General features: G+C 42.4%; 1 long non-coding RNA gene across 1 annotated transcript; it reads left to right on the top strand.

Moving 5' to 3' along the window:
* The first annotated feature begins 2,337 nt into the window (after positions 1-2,337).
* On the top strand, positions 2,338-20,490 carry LOC120443161. Its single transcript, XR_005615201.1, has 3 exons — positions 2,338-2,376; positions 20,131-20,208; positions 20,287-20,490. It is a non-coding gene; the product is annotated as an uncharacterized LOC120443161 (long non-coding RNA).
* Positions 20,491-22,140: the final 1,650 nt, after the last annotated feature.

Genomic DNA, 22,140 nt, shown 5'->3' on the forward strand with positions numbered 1-22,140 from the left:
TGATAAAACTCTTTCCTGTCATAAACTGTCATAATCTTTATTATATAAATATCTACTCTATCCAATCTCCTCTGGGTGTGGAGTAGACTAGACTTAAAAACAAAAACACAAGCAAATACATGTATTTCATCAACTATCTGCCTACGGTTTTACTTTTTGTTTGCCCAAAAGTCACGGTAATGAGCAAACATAATCCATGTCACTGCGTGTTCGCTGGCACTTGGGTGTGAATTGGCCAAAAGAGACCGTCAGAGGTTGAGGTAAGCATGGCCCCGATATAAAAACAGTCACCCTGAAACCTGAGCTGGAGACACAAACTCACCAAGAGTTAAAGAGTCAACCCTCAGTATACTGTTAACACATTTTCTCTTCTACCTTTCTGGCACCACATAGGAAATGAGTCTAGTGACAATATTTTCATTAGATAACCAAAATCCTGAAATTTTCTACCTGAGACGTAATTGGACGTTTGTGGTTCATTTAGTCTCCTTAACTTTTAGCTTTTCTTTCCCGGCCCATCAAAAACACATGGATCTCGATTTGTTATTCGGGGTAATTTAAAGCAAGTTTCTGACCAGCTGCCCCATAAAAGCACAACGTGACCCGAGACAGTAGCTGAAGAGTGAACAACAGGGCCGCACATCCAACCCTTACTTCATCACACTCACTCAGTCAGGGAGGGGCTCATTCAAACCATATTTTTTTATTTTATTTTGAAATGCCCATTGTTTAAAATTTACTGTTCTTCTAATTGGCATTCCCAGTTGTCATTTCTGAGCGTCACAGTTACATTTTCTTTCCAACCAAATCCAATTAATTGTTGCTTTGCCAGGCCAAAGACACTCAGACGTTTGTGGGTTTTAGCACTGTCTAGATTTCTTCTCATGATTTCCCAGGGTTCGCAGGAGTTCACAGCGAGTCCCCAGTTGAGACGGTTGGGGGAGGTTTGGGGGTGTTTTTGTTGGGCATTTTCCATGGCGTGTGGTTAATTGTTCAGGGAGACTTTTAAGCAGCGTCTGACACATATTCTTTGAGCCTTGAGGGCTTGTGCATAATCAAATAAAAGGCTATAGTGTGGTTTTTTTTACCAGAGTGAGAGGTCATAGCCAAACCTCCGAGCATGCCCTCACAGCAGCGTGTTGCCCTGTTGTGTCAGTCAGCGGCGCAAGACATTGCTGCCACTGTATGACACATTATTTGCAAGTTACATGTCCAACATACAGTAGACAATTGTTACCTTCTTGGTTTCACTGTAACCAACTAGTGTACTGTAGCACCATAAACTGCGTGCCATAGATATGTGAACAGTGTTCATGGAGACGAGCATATTTGTAATATGTAAGACTTTAAAATAAAATACAAAAGCCACAATTCAAAGGAAGGTTCAGTGAAAATCCAGTCCTGTCCTCTCACATCTAAAAAGAAATTATTGGAACCTTGCCATAAACATTTCTGGCACACGCAAACATATTGCTGCAACTGTTTTATTCACCTCCCGCCTTTGTTTTATGCTGAGAAAAAAACAGCTCGGGATTCACATCTCACCGCCCAGGGGTGTAGATAGAGCCCTGGATAGGGCTGAGTAATCCCCACCTCTATTGGAGCCCATCTGTTTTGGTTTTCATTTTTCTGCATTATTAGTGCTTATTGGTACATGGTCTAGGAGCGTAGCCAGGGTGTTTGAAGTCAAGGAGGAAGGTGATGCCAGGGGCATTAGCCGAAGGAATGGTGACCTTAAGGTCCGACACAAGGCAGCACTCTCACCCTCTGGAGCCTCTCCCTTGATGTTGGAATCTAAGTCCTGCACTCTCTCCAACCCCAGGCTCCAGGGACATTACAAATTTGCCACATCATCTGACAATTGGGTAATATCTTAAGCATAACATTTTATTATTTGTGCCTTAGTCATAGTGTGCAGAGTCATGCATACTGCAGTTATAATTCTATTAAAAAGTGAAAAGTGAAACAATATAACTCCCATATGATATGCACTGCATAATAAGGCACAACAAAGTTTTGAATTAGATGTGAATGCCAGTATAGCAGTAGACATGCACACTGATGAAGTTAAAATGTCAGTTTTGGTCTGTGTGATAATCTCACAGGGGTACCATGTGGGTTGGCTCTGAAAGTCAACTCTTACGTTAAAAGCATAGTTACAAAAAAACAGGCTTTCGATAGTTCCCAACAGCTATTCAGTTATGGGCGTGGCCACTTTGACAGCCAATCACTGTCTGTCCGTCTGCCTCCTTCCAGTAACTGCATTGGATCTCTTCACCATGTGTATGCTTCAGAGCATTTCTATTGGATTACCTGATTAGCATTATAGCTTGCCGTGTGGGACAGACCATCCAAGAAGTTTGTGCTTCAGTTCTGGTGAGGAACGTTCTAGAGTTTTATCAGCCTGTTATTGCAGCACTAATTAGCAAACATGTGTGCCTGTACATTTCACCCACACAGTTTATTGATGCAGCTGCTAACCAAGCTGGCTAGCATTAGCTCTCCACCCTCTCATCCGGCTTGTGGTGACTTCTGGCTCTGAAAGTCAGTATAAAAATTTTCAAGGTTGAAGCTTCAAAATGTGGATTGTAAAACCAAGGGGTGACATCATGGTGCTTACATTCATCTTTTACCGTGGATTGTCTATTGTCTTCACCTGCCCACACATAAATACATGAACCTCTCAGCTTTGTTTGTGGAGCAATTTTAATGCAATTATTTAACAAATAATATGGGTGGCTGTGCGGCAGATGTACTAACTGTGGGGAGTAAAATTCCACTAGGTTATTTGTGCATGTGGTTATTTAGTGTAGCCAAGCATGTTAACTTTGATCGACTTAAACTTCAACCTTCTTGTCCAAATATAGTCACTTTTGGCTCCAAAGATGGCAGCCGTCACAATGCTTGACTCATATGAGGCCTTGTTTCTCCCTTCAGATGTTTTAAGAAGTAATACTAAGTACTAATAAGGCCTTCAAAGAAATTAAAGTTCAGGCAAATATTCTAATTGTCCACAAAGTGAATTTTGCTTTTATGATCAGTGTACCAGCTCCAGGCTGTGCGGCGGTGTAATAATGCAGATTACAATCCCCATGCTGTCTTTCAACTCTAGCGCTAGCAGAGGATAGTTTATGCTCCCACATTACACTTGTAATTTTGGCATTCTCTTTTAATGAGGACTAAATGACAAGCTAGGTCAATCAAATTTCACTCCCATGAAGAGCGATTGGTAATTAGTACCGATATGTTTTCCACATCATGACGTGCGCGGCCAACTGACACCTGTGTTTATGATTACTCCTTGTGTTAAGTTACCTTCTGGCAAATAGACATCACCGGCAAAGTTCAAGCAAACTTTTGTCCAACAGGGTGTGTCGTGGATGCGCCGTGCATTTGTCAAACTGGGAGCAGAGAATTAAGTTCGTCACTCTGGCAGATAAATGCAGCAATCATATTAAACACATTAGGAGGAAGAGTGTGTGCAGTGCAATACAGTTCAGGTTTCTCGGGCAATTTATTAAGAGAGCCTTAAAAAAAGAAAGAAAGACTTTTACTTGAGTTACTCCTATTCCCAAAGCACGCGTGCATATAAAAGTAATCGGAAAGCTTGTTAAAGTCTGAATTCAGAGTAACTCCTTCGCTCTTGTGTGGATGAAGTCGAAGAGGAGAGGAGGAAGTCTCGCCTGGCTGTTCACAGCAGCTCACACAAACATTACCTCTGGGTGTGGGATACGATGCAGGAAAAGGTGAGCCCAGAGCTGTATATTTAAGCCCTGGATGTTTTGACAGAACTCACCTGTGAGGCTGATAAATCACTCGCAGTGTACACTCAGAGTTGAGCGTGGACAGTAAATCTGAAAGTCAACAGCCAGTGAGGGCTAAACCAAACTGTTAGGAATTCTGTATTTGGCACACCTCCTGTCATGTATACCCTATTTATTATATACCCTTAATGACTCCAATGAGAGGCTTTCTGGAGACTGTCAGTGAGTTAAAAGACATATGCTTACTCTGAAAATAGAGCTTGACCCACGTCCTCCACCTAGCTGCTTATGAGAGATGCTTTTCTGTTTGTTTAGATAAATTAAATCCGGCTAATTGCGTAAGATGTTTTTAAAACTGTAAATCAGTATCTACTGAGCGCCATGCTAGCTATTGCACTGAGATCATCTAATGACCAGTGGGCCACATTTGACTCCCACCGTTTGAACATTTGACCCACTGTAACTTAATAATTTGTGTTTCCAGAGAACAGAGGTCAGTGTGACTCTGCCCCAAACTGACCTTTTACATTGTAGCAAGAACCAGCGCGATTATCACTACATCATGACAATTATAATCCATAGTGTTACATATGAATATCATTTGTCCGTCCTGTCTTTCTGTCCAATCCCCCTCCCCAGAGACGGCGCTCCTCTAATAGAGTTTTGATGTGGAGAGCATTGATTAGCCTCCTGCTCTCTTCCAGTTAACAGCAGACAATCATCCTTTGTGCACCGCCCGACCTTTCGGTGTGTTTTTATTATATGGACTAAAACGGCCCCAAATAAACTGCGGATGAACTGCCTCCTCTTGCTAGCTTTTCAAAAGGTTAGTAAATTTCACCATATGGATTTTTTGGTGTCTTCCCCAAATGTCATGGCTTAATTATTAACTGTGGGGCCATTTTGGAGAGAGATTTGCACTTTTACAATATTGTTGTGCCTGGCGAGGTTAAGTGTTGGGAGTTCAAGGAAGGCCATTGTCCTCCCACTGTTTTAATGAAGATGGATTTAGAGATGAAATGTTGTGTGTAATAAAGACAGCATGACCTTTAAGTCTTTGCCATAGGAAGCACGCCGATAGCTTGAACGGACAAATAATTAGCTTTAAGACTGTTAGAACAGGTTTCCGCTGATGAATGAGTAAAGATTCTCGTATATTTTATCACCAGCACTTGTAATATGCATCATGACTGATAGCTGTAATGAAATTGTTCACTGAGCGTTCCAATAGATCAGGATCTACGAGCCCTAACTCAAGATTATAACCAGCCACCAACACCAAAGGTCGCGACCTCCCTGTGTGGCCGTTATGAGTAAATATTGATTACACTAGAGTCCGTCGGCTAACTAGAGCACAACACAGTCGTGTACTGTGGTGGGTTTTTTTCTCAAAGTAATATGTGATCTAATCCCAGCTTTAGCCCTGCTTTCGCCCCAGCCGGTTCTTTCTGCTGTGCGTATCAGCATGCGCGCCTTTGCTCCAGGCTCGAGTTTCTCAGAGCTCCTGCTTAGTGCAGTCAGACCTTCGCACGGCGCTGCATCAGAACGGGCTCCCCCGAATCTTGAAGTCAGGGCTTCCTCGGTGGCAGAGGCGTCCCTGCTGCTAAGGAGGCACGTCGGTTTCTGAGTTCACATGTTCCTCATCCCCACCTTTATGCATGTCATCAGACTCGCTGTGCCCGCCTCGGTGAAAGCGCTCTGCTGACTTCCTGTGCTGACAAGCGGGACGTGACGAGCTCCTTGGCGCTGAGTGCTAAGAACCTTGCAGGGCACTGAAATAAAATTAGTAAAACTTTGTTATTTAATGCGTAATGTTGCCAGGTTCGTGATACAGAATATGCTGCAGCTTTCTGTGTTTAACAGGCTCTTTTTGAGAACAGGAAGTGATGTTTGACTAATATGTGGCAGAGATCCCTATGTATTTCAGTGAGCTAGTTTTACCACTCACGTGGCTGAAAAAGGCAACAACAGGGGTTTTCCTTAGACAGAGGTAGAGAGTTGTGTAGCTATCTATATATCTACATATATATATCTCGTTTGTTTCAAAATGCTGAGAACAAAAAGTCATGATTTTTCTGGTGTTAACGTATTGAATGATTTCAGCACCATGAGGGTGCCAGGCATCGTGGACGTTGTTACCTTCAGGCTTGGCTTGTCTAACCGTTTCTCCCATTTTCCTGTCTTTCTTCCAAGCTTAACTAACCAACTGCTGGCAGTAGCTTTACAGCATGTCAGCACAGGAGGCATTTTTCGTCGCTTTTCTAAGACCTCCATTCAATGCACATCGGAAGAAACAGATAAGTTTCTATTTTAACCAGTCCAACTGCCTAGAAAACATAGCTGCTCCCTTTAACACAGCTGCTCTGGGTCTATTTTCTGTGTTTTGCACGTGTACCTGCATCTGTATTATAGGACATTGTTAACCTTGTCAGAGTATTGATGCAATTTGTTCTTTTGAGTCTTCCTTGATGCGTAATAAAAAAGAGTTCACAAATCCAAACACAAAGGGAGGATTTTGAGCCACTCAGCAGCAGCAGCAGTGGTGTCAACCTTGCAGATTGACAGAACGGCCTCATTTTCTTCTTCGGGTGTTTGGGAACCGGAGGCTCGGGAGAAGGCAGCAAGCCCTGACAAAGAGCTGCCATTGCACAGAAACCTACCCACAAACCCTTGCCTGTGGCTTTCCCTTTGAAGGTGCATGTCTCTTCTTGACATTTCTTGTTGACTCGCCTTGGGAACGTTGAATTCCATCTTCTCGGTCCAAAGTTTGTGTTCAAACTGCGTGAAACGATGCAGAAGATAAAAACTACTTTGTTGCCATTCAACTGAGGGACAAAGTCATTAATCGTCAGAGTACCCAAAACAACGCGCTGGCCGCAGTTTCTAACGTGCTGCCGTGACGCCTTGAAGTGAGGAATATCTTTGCACTTCGTAGTGGAAAACACAGATTAGGTAATGCAAAGCTGAGGCTGGTTTTGAAAGATACCCCTGCCTCCTCCTGAATAGCACATCGCTCTGCTTCCTCTGCCGCACGCACACCGGAGCTGACGGGGAACATGGCATATTTGTGTCACTCCAGCAATTGGAACAGAGCAACATTAATAGACCGTGCGGGTTGCAATGCAATTAAAACATAAATATGCAAAGCAGATGGGTTTGCCAATGCTGTGCTGTATGTGAGGAGACAGGTGCCAGCCATCTTTAGTGTTTACAACAAAGATACTCCAGCAAATGGGATCACTATGATCAGACTGGATTAATTTGCGATGTCTGGGAGCTTGAATTTCAGTATGACTTCAGCCTAGGATGAACTAAAACAGTAAATGATCTCAGCAGGAGGAACCCAGGTCTGAAACAATAAAGTAATGTGAGGCAGATATGAAGAAACTACCCATGTTAATATATCAAAAGATCTTGTAAACTGTCAATGCGCTGTAATGAGCAGAGTTACTATTCTTTTACACTCAATGACAAACTAGGACATACATGACTTCAATATCTCTCTTCTCAGTCATCATGTAATTCAAATTAGCTAATGATCATTGCCTGTCTATTAAATCCCTTTGATGTAAGAGGAGGTGCCCAAAACATTCGGCGTGTCTGAACAGACGACTTTGTTCGCTCCGGGGCAGCTGCAGCAGAAAAGCCGGCGTGTTTCAGATAGTGAAAGCTGACAGAGTCCTGGCTGTCGAGCTGATTCTGGTCTACTGACATGCCCCGTCCTCTCGCAGGGTGCTCACATTCTCCGTCGTCGCCCTCGCTCTCGGTGGTCTCGCGTTCATTTCGCCTGATTGAGCGGTCGGTTACAGTTGCGGCGCGGCAAATTCTACACATTTACACAAAATGTCCGTCAAGTAGTGACCGTTCAATAATATAGCCTTTACAGCCAATACCCAAGGACCCGTAGGCCATTAAAGGGGCCATTACCAGTGAAATCCTTGTCTGGTCAAGTGGAGGAAAACTAATGTGTTGCTGTGAGGAAAAGTCCTCATTGTGAGAGTTGCAGAAAGAGCTGCAGGGGGAGATGGGATCAATTGCAAATTAAACTAGTAGCCATACTGTAGCTGGTGTTATTAAACAACAAAGTGTTGGTTCAACACAGTAGCTCCTTCAAAATTATATTTGAAGATTACAAAAAAAAAGAAGTTCTAATCAACTTCACATGAGTCACTGGTTTGTTTGGAACGCTTCCGACATTTTCATATGTATGATGAATATGCTGGAAAAGTAAGATTTACCCAGTAGCTCATATGCACTCTAAAGTTTGGGGAACAAACACCGAGGCTTGGGTTGACAGCTGCTGACAGCCAAACTGAATTAGATCAATTGATTAAAAAAAACAAACCTTGCTGAAAATTCTTGCAGCTGTGTGAAAATGTGCGATCATCTAAACTGCTCCCATTCTACCCGTTTGACAAACTGGACAAGCACCTGATTTGAATTGCTGCGTTACATTAATATGCAGCAAGTGATTCCTTGTAAAATTAGCCATTCAGACAAGTCCGTAGCTGCCGAAAGTTTGTGACGAGTTTAATTCTAGGCTTCCACATCTGTTTTTGTTTTCCTTCGGGTTTAAACTGTCTATCACGGCGCAGCTTTCTAAAATTTGCTGGGTGTTTGTCGACGAACCCACACAAAATTTCTCCAGCTCCGGTAATAAATTTGCTTTCATATTTCATCTGTGGTTACCCATATCTGCATTAGCTTTTCTTCTACTTATGTTTTCAATAAATATCTAAATGGCACTTTTGGTTTGGTTTTTTTTGTTATTCGTCTACTGTATGAGCTTCTGCTCAGCTAATAATAGAGGCTTTCAAATATTGCCTGTTTCCAAAGTGACATAATCAAAATGAGCACCGTGCACTAGAAAAAAACTGTCTACAAACTAAACAGCATGTAGGTGTGTTAACACTCATACTTTTGTAGAGCGAAGCAAAATTTACTTGGAGGGGGAGGACCTTGTGTCTTGGATTAATTAAGGCGAGGAACTCCCACTTTGCGGAGCTTAGCGTGTGCGGGGCGATGTTTTCTTCAGTGTCTTTTCCACAGGGATAGGTTTGCACTCATCTTTGATAGTTAACCCTATGTGACCCTTCCCTAGAGCCAGTCCCACTCCCACTTCACTGCTCCTGCTTCTCATTAGAGCCTGTCCACTAGTCTGACTCGGCCTAAGTAGGCCGACACCCAGGCCACTGACCCACTGGTTCCTCCCAAAGACATAAAAGTGTGTGTGTGTGTGTGTGTGTGTGTGCGTGTGTGTGTGTGCGTGTGTGTGTGTGTGTGTGTGTGTGTGTGTGTGAGTATACTGAGCTATGACTGCGTGGGTTCTCAAGAAGGCTTATCAGTTATTAAGTTGTCAGTTTAATTCAGACATGAAATAAAACTCAATTTACTGTCAGATTAGTATGTATGCATGAATATTTTACTGTGAAATTCCACTAACTTAACAGTTTATTTTGGCAACATTGGAGGTAATATGTTACTGCTCTGTCTGAAAAATACCGATTTGTCCAAATCAGTGAACCAAACGGAGCGGCAATGAATTGATTTAAATTCCTCCAATGCCACATTTTTGTCTGTTGCGAACGCATCAACAGATAGAAATGTTGTTTGTGTCTGCGTTCATTTCAGGTACTTTCCGCCTGACGGAATCACGCAAGATCCGAGTGTTTTGATGAACATATTTTACTGCAGAGGCGATAGAGTTGAAACTGCAGCTGAGTCATTATCCTGTATCGCTGGCTATCTCAGAGGATGATGAGACATGAATTTGTCTGACCTACGCAGGGCAGCACAAAGGGCTGAATTCAAAGCAGGGCACCCGGGGGCCAAGCTGGCGGCAGGCCCAGCTGAGGAGCACCAGCCAGTCACCACCTGCATACTGCTGCTCGCCCAGTCCCCCCGAACATCACCACCACCCTCTGTCCATCCCCTTCTCCAGCGACCAACCCCTCCTCCTCCTCCACCCCGCTCTGACAAGCCTCATCTGCATCCCGGTCATATCCTTCTCCCACTCTTAATATCTGCCCGGTCCATCTCAGCTGTCCATCAAATTCTATGTGAAGGCAACAGTGTGGCCTCAGCTGTGAACACCCTTTTCATTCTGTTGCCGCGCTGCAGTCGAGCCGATTTTTGAGATAAAGCAGCGATCGAACGAACTTAAATGCCAAACGTGTTTGACGTCTGAAGATGAGAATTTGGTTCTGGAGGCCAATGCTGCCCTTTTGTTTCATTCTTCGGTACTGTATAATTGCTGTTTGGACAAAAGGGAAGGGGGAAAAAAGAATCGACCCTGGTGCTTTTACATGGTAAAACCTGGTATAGAAAGATCACAGTACTTTGAACTGATATAATTAGTGTGTCTTATCTCATCAGCGCTCCCAGAAACATACAATCTCGAACAATTATGTCACTCAAAAAGATGTAAGATGCTGTAGGACAGAAAGTCAGGTTTCCAATTTCACAGGTCAGCGAAATGATGGCCGTCATCATGTTCCAAATTGAGTTTTAGACTTCTTTCAGCTGCTCAATCCATATAAATGTTTTTTGTTTTTTTTAAATCCACGTCACAGAGTTATCAAAAAGAGTTTGATTATTTGCCTTAAACCTTGTGTTCACCCTCAGAAGTGTTTCTGGCTGCCTCAACAATCACCAGTGTGGGTCTCTCTTAGCTCAATACTGCCCCCTGGAAAATGGTCTGTGTACTGCATGCAGCAAAAGTGGATGAGGATGTAAAAAGATGGCAGCCCCCTGGACTTATCATTTAGTCCTCTTATCAGCCTCCAGTGAAGTTGTGGGCAGGCAAAGCTTGGCATTGGACCACTGTGACACTGTAGGACACAGTGATGATGATAATGATGTCAAGATGTCTGTTGGACCACACACACACACACACACACACACACACGCGTATTCATTGCCAGGATTATTATTAATAACTGCGGTGGCGATATCATTATTATTAGCGTATCTGCTAATAACAACAGCTCTCTTCCTTCCCTCTGTTTTTTCTGTCACAGTCGATCCCAGTTTAAATTTTCACCTTTATCGTGATCACTGTTTGCAATTCATTTCCCGTCAAACTCGGATGTCACAGCCCGGCTGACCCTTGCACTTGAGCAAAAGTAATATCAAAACACTGAGCTGCGAGAACAACTGAGCCAGACAGGGAACACTGGGAAGCCACTGCCAGACAATAGGAGGGTGAGAAGGAGGATGGTAGAAATTCTCCTCCCAGCTGTAGACCTTGTCAAACCCCGAATCTGAATTCCTGAGCTGTTCTGGAGGAGCCCCGAGGGCCGGCAGAATGGCGTGGCACGTTATGGGAGTCTGTCCTTTCTCTGTGAGCCCAGGCAGGGGGTTCGGTGAGGAAGGTGGGGGTGTTTGATAACACTGCATTTTTGACCCCCTCGCGTTCTTGCTGTCTCTTCTACAGCGTCGGATTCACGCAGAGGCACCGGCAACCCTTTAGACCTGTCTCTTAGATTCATGCCAAGACTAATTCACTGGCTCGTCGTGGGCGACAGTGTTTGAAACCACGCATCGGCTTCCAAGGTAGACTAATGGGAGAGTTCACAGAAGGTTAAAGGGTTAGTGTGCTTTACTACTGCTCCGACCTTGATCACCAAAGTAATTACGAGGGAGGGAGGGACCGAGAACATGCCTGAGGCTGTGGACGCAGCAGAGCAAGCCAGCACAATGTGTAAGTGTAAATGCTCAGGTGTGTGTGGCGTGGGTGTGCGCACATATTTGCCTATTTCTCCAAGTACAAGCGATCCCCAAACAAACCACATCAACTGACGGAAATGTCATGTTTGATTGTGTACTTGCACCCGACTGCAATATTTTTATTTTAAGCAAGGAAGGAAACCAAATCATGTGAAGTCCTGCTTCAGTAAAAACACCAAACAACTGGAAGGAACTTGCCAAACCCAGCAACTTTCTTTTTCCGAAATGCTCAAACATACTCTTGTAATAATCCCGTGAAAAAATAGAATAATTAGAACAGCTGGTGAAGTTTTCTGGTGAAGTCAGATTCTTGAAGGAATTCGCCGATGCCAAAGAAAAGCCTCACATCGCTCCTAGCGTCTTTGATGCTGTCATACTGCATGAAAGTTGACATGTCATATCGTGTGTGTTCATCAGCGTGCCGCAGCTCCCCTCAGAGCACGAACTGCAGCTCCACGCAGGACCGGTTCGGCCTCCGAGTGGGCGGTTCTGGAAGCGATTCTTTATCAGTAATGGGTCGGGGGGTCACACAATGGGGACACTTTGTCAGATCTGTTGGGGATGCACTGCGGTAGGCAAAGGGGTTGCTTTGATCTTGGCGCGTATGCTCACCGGAGTGTGCCATGTCTGAAAACTGATCTGCTCTTTGACTTTGTCCTCCCAAAACCATCGAAGGATCTATATCTTTCCTCTGGAAAAAAAACCTCAGATAAATAAAAGCTAATATCTCCTTTATGCCGTACTTTTTGTGACGCAAAGGGCCAAAATTCCTGTCCTGTGGAACTAACAGCCGAGGCAGATAATATCTTTGTCTTTGTTATTGTCTCTCCATTGTATCGAAGATAAATGGGCTGTTAACAGTTGGTGTGTGTGTGCATGTATGCATGCAAGTGTGCATCTGTGTGTCTCAGTGAGCTTGGACAGCCGAGTGTTTGTAGTTTTTGTAGTCTTTAGGGCCCCTGGTGGGTGTGCTCACTTTAAAGGGCCCAGTGAACTGTGAGGACTTGAGACATGAGCCTGTGCTGCCCAACTGGCCCCAGGACACGGGTTCACCCAGAGAATGTGAGCTGAGCGGGGGAACTGGGCCGAGACGAGCTCCCACAAACCTCCGCTCCATCCCACGGCCGCCCCAGCCGAGAGACTCGATCGTCGCCCGTCAGAGGGGAAAATCTACCTTACTGCGGTGACTTACTGGAATCTTTACATCTAATTCTACCATCTTAGTCAAAGCTGCTGTTTCTTTTATTCTCTCCTTTTTTAAAAATTTTACATTCGAGGTAAACACTTGAATTAGTTATGATCTTGTAGTTATGTTTCATCTGTGTGTAAATCACATCGAAATTAAGAAAAGAGATCACAGCAAATGTTTGTCTACACTGTTTCAGCAATCTTTTAGCAACTTGCAATAATCCATGTCATTGATTTCCCGTTCTTATCCAGTCAAAGGTAAGACCCATCGCTAGTGACATTCTTCACATCCTCAACAGAACAAAAGACCAGCAAGTAGTTGATCCTACTAAGTATTTTGTATATAGCTGCCTGACATGGCCATTATATAATTTGAGCCAGTTACATTATCCCTCTGGTATAAAACTAACCAGCTCATTAGATTCATGTTCTTTTTACATTAATAATCAACTTTATGATTAAAAATTGTAATATTTAGTTTATAAGTTGTAAATGATCTTTATAGGAATTTTAGATGGTTAACAATGACAGTGTAATCCATTTATAACCATTTATGTGGATATTTAAAAATAATAACTTGTGTTCTAAAGAGCTTCTAATTGGCAGGTAGAGCGCTGTTGCCACAATAATCAGTAAAGAATGGAGTTTGTCTCATGACTTTTGGTTTCGCTTTGTATTTCCATTCATTCATGCTTGTTGGTTGGCTTCAGGCACCACAGGACTGAACAAGGAAACTTTGCACATATCTGTAGATTCCAACAGTTTTAGCTAAACAGAAGCATTTGGTTCTTTGGGAACCACTAATTGTTAATAAAACCAAATGCCAAAGCCATATTTGGTGCTCATTAACAACTTCATACAACAGTAGTTATCATGTTTACAGGTGTTATATTATGATACCATACATAATATAGGCGATAATTCATAAAACAATTATTTATTACACAAGCTAATGTCAAAATGGCATCAACACAGGGACAAGACAGAGTTCAGAGGAAAACACGACAAACAAGGAAGTCCAAGTTGAAATTACTTCAAGTGTGGGTGTATAAAATTCTGTTTAGCTGCAGGAGGTGGGTGGATGGAGGAATGGGGAAATGCATGGATGAATAAATGATAACCAAAGATGAATAATAACCTCCATCGTTAGTGGAAACAGTGACACACAATTGTACTATACAGGTCAAAGAAACAAATTCCAACATAATTAACGATAAGTACCTATAATTTCATTCTTTGCTAACAGAAACAGAAAGAGTTACTTAACTATTAATTTACTAATGACGAGCAATTATTGTTACAAAGTGTGACAGTCTATATTTGGAACCTGCTTTTACAAACTGAAAACGAAATGTACGAACTTGTAGCTGGGCCTGACGTTTGTGGTGGGAAACTTAAGGAAACAATGAAGAGTTCAAAAATTGGCTTGAGATTTGATGACGATAAAAATAAGAACATTATTTGAATTAAAATTAGATGCACTCATATGATTGGAATTGACTAATTCTATCAATGCTATAACTGGGAAAAACATAAATTAGACTGACCAAAATGTATTATTTCAACTGAAGACATAATAAAGTTGTTTTTTATTCCACTCTTCAGTTATGATATCAAATGTATTGCACTGGTATAAAATGTATTTTCTAAGCAACATATTCATTGCAGCGGTTGATTCAGGGTCCACTGACTGGCTTGCATGACGCTGCATTCATTCAGCGAAGGCAATCACAGTTTTGAAGATAATGTTTTTAAGTAAAACGTCTATTTTCCTCTTCTCGAAAACACCTTGTACCGTAAACTCACCCTGTCATCTGACATCCTAATCTGAATGTGTAATCTGATACAGAAAAATGTGCACATTTTCCCCAGAAAACTTTTTAAACTCCTGACACCAGCGTACCGTATATGAGGGTTTATTTTTAGCCACGGAGATAGTTTGAGGAAGCCCTTATAGACTGCACCCTCCCAAGAGGGAAAAACTGAGACTGCAGAAGCAAAGCGAACCCCAGCTGAGTGTTGATATCAGGTTATGATGTTTGCTGTTTTAACATGAGCCTCTCTCTCTTTTTTTTCTTCCTTTCCTCTTGTTGTTTCTTCTCCTCTTCAAGGGTAGGCAGGCAGACAGAGCCTGGAGCTGGCTCTCCCCAGCTGGGATCTTAGGTTAAGCTCCAAAGAGAAAAATACCAGTGTTATTTTTTTGGTGCATTTCCTTCTGCGTTGTTCATTTTTACATTATCCAGTGAACAAATCCCTTCACATGGCTTTGTTGTTTGAAGAATGGACTCCAAGACCCTTTAATGTAACCGTTTTTCTGACTGTGGTTCATGCTAAGGTCAGAGGTTATAAAAATACTGTCAATATACACTGCTGAGCCGAGCCCCCTTAGTGTCATTTAAAGGCATAAATCTACACCACTGAACATAAAGGGGGGAGATTTCTGTTGTATTCTAACATTTAAAGACAAAAATGGGGAGAAGACAAAAAGGCAACACCAGGATTTTCTTGGAGTTTGATCCAGGGTCTGACAGATGCCAATTAAAGGGGCATTTAAATATTTAAGGAACAAAGTTTGCAAGTTGTCTCTTGGGTGCAGTTATAGGGTGGAGGGTCGGGGGAGTTGTGTGTGTGTGTGTGGGGGGGTTGATGCAGCCTCAGCTCTCCACGGAATAGCTAAATGCCAGGCAGGCAGTGTGGATAGTTGGGAGGCATCACGGCTAGGGTTACAGTGTGAATTAAAGCTGACACTAAGAAGCGCTCCTCACAATGACCTGCAGAAAAAGGCAGACAAAAGAGTCTTTTTTAAAGCGGGACAAAGGGGAGGTTAGTGGAGATACCTGAGCCCGGGCTGGCCTAGTCTGCGCGTCTGTGGAAGGACGAATGGCTGGTGCCGCGGGACCACCACAGCTAAAAGCCGGCAGGGGAGGAAAACACACTGGAAAGCGCATTCCTGCGTAGCCGTAACACCAGCAGAAAGGAGTATAACACACACACACACACACGCCTGCATGTGAGAATATGCCAAATACAAGGTGTAATTTGTAAGGCATCATTTTTTGGGGTATTAATATCAGTGTTGTCAGAGTCCTGGCTGGTGTTGTGCCAGGTTCCTCTGCTCTGACACACACTGCACATGTTTTATAACGGATCAAAACACAGAGAGATTGTCATCAATTTGTTATGCTCCCAGGAGGTACTTTGAAAAGTATATATCAGAAATATCAGTTTCTTTGTGGTAGGATTCATTCAATCATTGCAAAAGACATTTTCAGATTAAATGTGTGGGATTTTTTGGTTTTTTTCTGGCAAAAATACTTCAGAGAAAGCTCCAGCGCTCTGGTAGCAACCCCAAAAGTTTTGCTTTGAGTCCCTGTGAATTCCACAGGAGTTTTGGCTGCCTCCCTTCATCTGCTGTCACCGTGGTCCTCAGCATGCTTTCACCTCCATCCTAATCCCCCACTTCATCCTGAAAGGCAGGATGACAGCTCTGGCTCTAGTCCTCTCCGTGTGTGTCTGTGTTCACTCCTTTTGACTCCAGCAATTTGCACCTGTTCTCGGTGCAAGGAGGTTTCCCCTAGACAGGTAGAACTAATTGTTGGCATAATTGGGATCATCACGCTCAGAACACTCCAGTTAATTATTTTCCTAATATCAAACTATCCATACCCATCTCCACTCACACTGGCTTATCTAAATAATTGATACGCTGGTTGACCTTTTTTCAGACATTAGATCATTTGCTTCTGGCCAAGCTGACAGCAGCGTGGTTGAAGTTATTGCTTTCTGCAGACATCTCCCAGGGTGCAAAGTGTCCAGACAACAGCCACATTCTTACTCTGGCACTCCGAGGATCACAGCTCACTCTGCAGATGCAGCTCACTGGACTGTTCAGAAATCCATTTGAAATACAATCTTCATATTCACCCTTGCTTTTTCTCTGAAACACAAAGGAAAAGCTGCAGTTCTTAAGATATTTTTTTTAAAACACTGAATAGCAAATGTTATCATCCTCACAACTTGGGTTTAGTCGAAAAATCTGCTTTCAGGTTGTGAAAATAACAAAAATGCTGAGACTTAAACAGGTAATGAGAGAAAGGGTCCAACCAAGTTGTGTTTAGGGTTTTAAACATGGCAACAACAACAAAAAACACACAAACAACAATTTTAGGTGTACTGGAGCGCTGGATGAGAGATTACCAACATAAACACAAAATAGATCTGAAACCTTGTGAAAATGGTTCACAAAGGAAGAGCTACAGTCCTCATGATTTGTGTTATCATAAAATCCTTTTTATCTATTAATCTATCAAAACACCATATAGGTAATAAAAGACTTTATGTATAATTTTTTGTTTTCTTTTTGGGTTTGTTGCTAAATGTAATATACCAAAAAAAACAAACCAAAAATAATAATATATAACAGCAAAATAATGCCATCTACATTTTTAATGGTCAGTCTGTATTAACACAAGTTTCTATATTAAATGCAAAGTCTGGTACGAGCACACATTCAGACAGAGAAGCCCCAGCAGGAAACCAGCAGCTTATATGTCTCCGGTCTCTGCTGATTAACATGGATAACTTTGACCCACAGAACGAGTGAGGATTCCTGTCTAATTGAATTACTGTCAGTCTTCTAGCCTCCAAATATTGTCTTGAACTTATACCCTGCTCTGTTGCCAGAAACTGTTTACATTATATATGCTTAGTGTTTTCCCCTTTTTCTCCTTAACTATAGATTAGTTTCAGAGTCCGGAATGGAGCTTAATTGCTTCGCTTTATCTACAAGTGCAAATGGTGATTGCGTCAAACATTTTAACCACAAAAAGGCCCAGTAATTAAATGGATGGCTAATTGCTACACGAAGGCAAAATGATGGCACTGTATTTTAAAAAAAGTGCTGTTTTGGGGAACCGATGGAACAGCAATCAAAGGAGATTGGTTTAAGATTGTTCAGGGTAAATCTGCTGTGTTGGCTACAAAATATCACCTCTAAAAGATTGCACAGAGTCAAGGTATTTTATGTGTCAAGACTTAATAAAAATAATCAAGTGATCAGCAAGTATTAAAATCAAATACTGTAAAAGCAACCTAAGGTGGACAAGAACACATGACCTATTACACTCTGTCATTAGTTATTGAACAAAAACCAAGCCAAAATTCAGGAACGGTGTCTGGAAAAACTTCCATAGGATATAAGAGAGTAAGTAACAGTCAGGTGCTGATAATCAAATGCATGTGATTAACTGATGATCGGGAAGTGTGACCATCTCTATCGCAATGCTAAAGAGGAATGATCTTAGAGAAGCAATTTCCAAGAATTTGAGGTCGACAGGTGGAAAACATTCAAAACAGTTGCCAGTCTTCCCATCAGGGGACAGTACCTGACATGCCTCAGTTAGCATGTTAAATGTTAAAGTTCAGCAAAGTACAAGATAACAGTGTTAGATAAAGACTGAACAAGTAGGGCGTGTTTGGAAGGGTTGGCGGGAGAAATCCCTTTCTTTCCAAAAAAGCAAAACAAACAAAAAGGAACCCGCTCCAAAAAAAGATGCTGCAATGTGGCAAATCGGACATGTTTGGGCACAGAACAACATTTACTGAAAACTTGACACAGCATAACAGTACAACCCAACACCTCAGACCAACTAGACTAAACTAAAGCACGGTGGTGGTGGGCTGATGATTTGGGTGTATTTTGCTGGATATGGGCACCTTGCAGCCATTGGATCAACCTTAAACTTCCCTGTATACCAAAGTATTCCAGAGGCAAATGCAAGTTTGTGATATAGCTGTTATATAATGTGTTTCCAATTGCCTGGAAACCTCAATGTCATCCTTCCACAATGCTGAGACTGCTGAGACTGATCGAGTCTACATAAAACAACTATTTCAAGGTACTTTAAGATATTGCTGGAAGATGGTTCTACAAGCTACTGATTAGTTTTTCACACGTTTAAATGTTTCAGTTTTTGTCTTGATATATAAAACATTAGTATTGCCAGAGGGTGCATTCATTCAGCAAAGTGGACAGACAGATTTCTGAGAGAGCTGGTTAAAGGGAGAATGCTTGTCTCTGACTGTGAGTCTCACAGGTTATGTCACTGATTGCATTGCTCTGGAATGAGGTGCAAAAACATGGCTGTTAGCTCTTTTCCCCCCTCGAGCCCTTCAAAAGACCTACAGGTGCGACGTATGTGCTGTTTTATCTATTTGGCATTACAGGAAGACACAAAATAAAGACCGTTTGGCGATATGTCTGTCCAGCTCACAGAGAAGTTTGTGTTCACTTGTTAACATCTAGCAACAGTTCCCTTTATATGAAAAGCATTTGACTTGGCCATTCAAGACACGTCGACATGAACGTTCTATTAAATATGCATATCTCAAGTGTCCACGTCAGATTCCAAAGTGGACAGTCTAAGATTTATGGCACCATTGACCCTCATTGCTTTCCTGCTTCCTCAAGAGAACCTGCCACAGGCTGCATGCCAAATGCTTTAAAATTTAAAGAGGTGATGAAGAAACTATCCAGAGAAGACAAAAACACATCAGTTCTGCCACAATAAGACTTTCCTCTAGCTTCCTTCTAGCCTCTTCTTTCCACTTGATCTGTCTACAGCTCAACTCATTATAGCAGCCTTGTTTTTATATTAAGACAGCTCCACATTCAGAGTTACGGTTGTGGTCATGGCTTTGGAAAGCATGGGAAAATCAGATGAGCCTTTCGCAGCGAAGGCCCTGTGGGAATGATGAAATTACTGGCTTAGCTTCTAATAGTTTTTTTTGTAATTGCAATCATGTGTAAGTGACCAACATTAAATACATGCCAAGTTTACAAACCAAAGATCCTAAAATACTTCATCACTGTGATTGCCATGCGAACAGCGTCACAAACTGTAAGGATGAAGGAGGCTCAAGAGTGAAGGGAGAGGTTTTTCTTTTCCTTCAGGCCGTTTGCTGCAAGCAGAACACCTGCACCTCAGGCTCCAAGTACTCTGAATCTGACCTCAGCTCTGTGGTATAAGGGTATGTAACTCCTTTGAAATGCCAGAGTGCCACATAACTCTATTGTTCCTGACATTTCTCTTGATAGAGGCCCAGATAAAGAAATGTCTTTCTCAAAGCGGTGACTTTGACATACCTTTTTAAGTGCAATGAAGAAAACAAGAACTCCCATATTCTCACTGCAGCTCTTTGATTTTCCACACTTATTGCTAAGCAGCGCGTGATATCTCCAGAGGGTCTCATAAATGCTTTTGTACTGACCTTAAAACATTTGCTGACCACAAACAGAACCATGAACACCGGGGGTATTTCTCCTGAGAGTGATATTCTCTGACAGGCACACAGGTTCACTGTCTGGTCCTGTGCGCTGACCCCTCAGCAGACAGTAGCACCTTCCATTGCTCCAGGCCTTCAGCCTGAAAATCTCTCCTCTGTTGGACAGATTGAGTTCCAGGACCGTCTTCTCTCCTGGGACTGAACCAAGCCGGGGAACCCAGCGAGCTTTCGTGGGAGATCACAGGTGCTTATATACAAAATGGCAATTTTCTTCTTCCATAATTCCATGTTACTGCATTACCAGATCTTATCACGAGGCCAGTATCTCATTCCTGAGGTTTTAGACGTTAATGAAAGATGCTTTGCCTCCGGCCACTGGGGGCTAAATCAACAAGCCTAGGATTCCTGTTGGCCTTTGTAGAGGAATACCAAAGACAGAGAGCAGACTCAGCTGAGGTCGGAGACAAAGCACGCAGCTGAAGACGGAAACGCTGTGCCCAAAACAAGCTTGTATGCAGCGTAGTAACCCCCCCCAACTACTTTTGTCCAGACCAGAGGACTATGATATTAACTCAGATACCGTTGCACTGACACCACTTGTCATGTTCCAAACATTTAAACTGGCTGTGTAAACTGTTATATAAGTTAGTATTGTTATACGGTAATGCTTTGACTGCATTTTGATTGGGAGAAGCTAAAGAAGCATGGAAGATCAACTGTTTGACCTCTACTTTTAGCTATTTTAAGCTATTTATTTATCTCTCCTGAAGCTATATTAAGCTACTTGCCCTTTAAAAATCTTACTTAACTGTTTTTATCATCTTTAGCTGATCGATTTATCCTCAATAATGTATTCACCGCCTTTATCTCTGCACATTATGCTAGATATACCAACTTTCAGTTGTTTAAGTGGCTCTCTCTCCTTACTTTGCCATAATTTTGTCTGATTTTTGCATTTTACGTGTGTTTAATGCTTTGTCTTTTTTTTTAAAGTACTAGTTGAACTTCTTCTTCTTCATTTTCCATGTCCTCCCTGTCTCACCTGTAAAATCTCTGGAGTACAAGTACCCCTGGCTGGGAATCACCAATCTAGTGCACTCTGGCAAGCCAAGTTAAAAAAATATTGCCTTTCTTATTATTCCCAGGCCACACATGATAATTATCACCGACACTGTCGCGTTGTACCATCACATAAACAGAAATATTAAAAAGGATGTACTTGATCTTCGTACACTATGGTATAATAACACAAAATAAATGGCGTATTTCTCTTTTCACCGGAGAATTAAGCCATTTTGATAATTACTTTTTATGCCCTTAGTGTGCGCTGGTATGAGACTGAAACAACCTCAACAATATGTGTTGAGGATATGTAATTTCAGCCACTTAGGATCATTAAAAAGAGATCATATTGAATATCACTTCTAGAAAGGGAAAGAGAAAGCGAGAAAGAAATAAAGAAGAGATTTGTTTGTCAGTCAGTTCCGACCCACTCAATCTCCTTAGCCTTGTGAAAGACGTGGCGGGGGGAGAGAAAGGGTCGGGGTCAGCTTTCTGTAAATCTTCTGATGAAATGTTGACAAAACAGCCAATTTTCTGTAATTTCGCTGCAGCCCTCTTTCAGCAGCTTACTCACTCAGAACCCCTTCATTTCAAACAGCAGCGCACCGCGACCTCTGACATGTATCTCGTCCCCGACTTCTTTGGCCTGGCAGAAAGACGTAACAGTTGTGCCTTTTAGGTCAGGTGGACGCCGTTTAAGAAGCCAGCTTCATAAAGGAGGCCTTTGTCTCTCGAGCGGGCTCTCTTGGGCCCCAGTAAAAGGATAAGAAATGTAGTTAATAGCTCAGGAGTGGCCTAATCATCAGCTGCCATTACTGCTCCAATATCAGCGGAGATGACAGACTTATCAATAACAAAGGCCCAGCTGAAGCCTCCACCGCTCTGTCATTTTGATCTTTGCTCCACTAATCAGAGCTTTCATTTGAGCTAAGCACCGGGCAGCACACCTCTCATTCTCTTCATGCTGTGCCAGATATCACTCATCTTTACAAGCCACTCTGTATTCCCCCAACCCCAGGCCACCATTTCCACAAATTGGCTTAATTTCTCAGGCAAATACATGACACATCTGAGAGCTCATTATCCTCGCAGTGGACTAACTGCTAAAACTCTT

This window comes from Oreochromis aureus, linkage group 12 (assembly GCF_013358895.1).
Source record: "Oreochromis aureus strain Israel breed Guangdong linkage group 12, ZZ_aureus, whole genome shotgun sequence".
Classification (NCBI taxonomy): domain Eukaryota; kingdom Metazoa; phylum Chordata; class Actinopteri; order Cichliformes; family Cichlidae; genus Oreochromis; species Oreochromis aureus.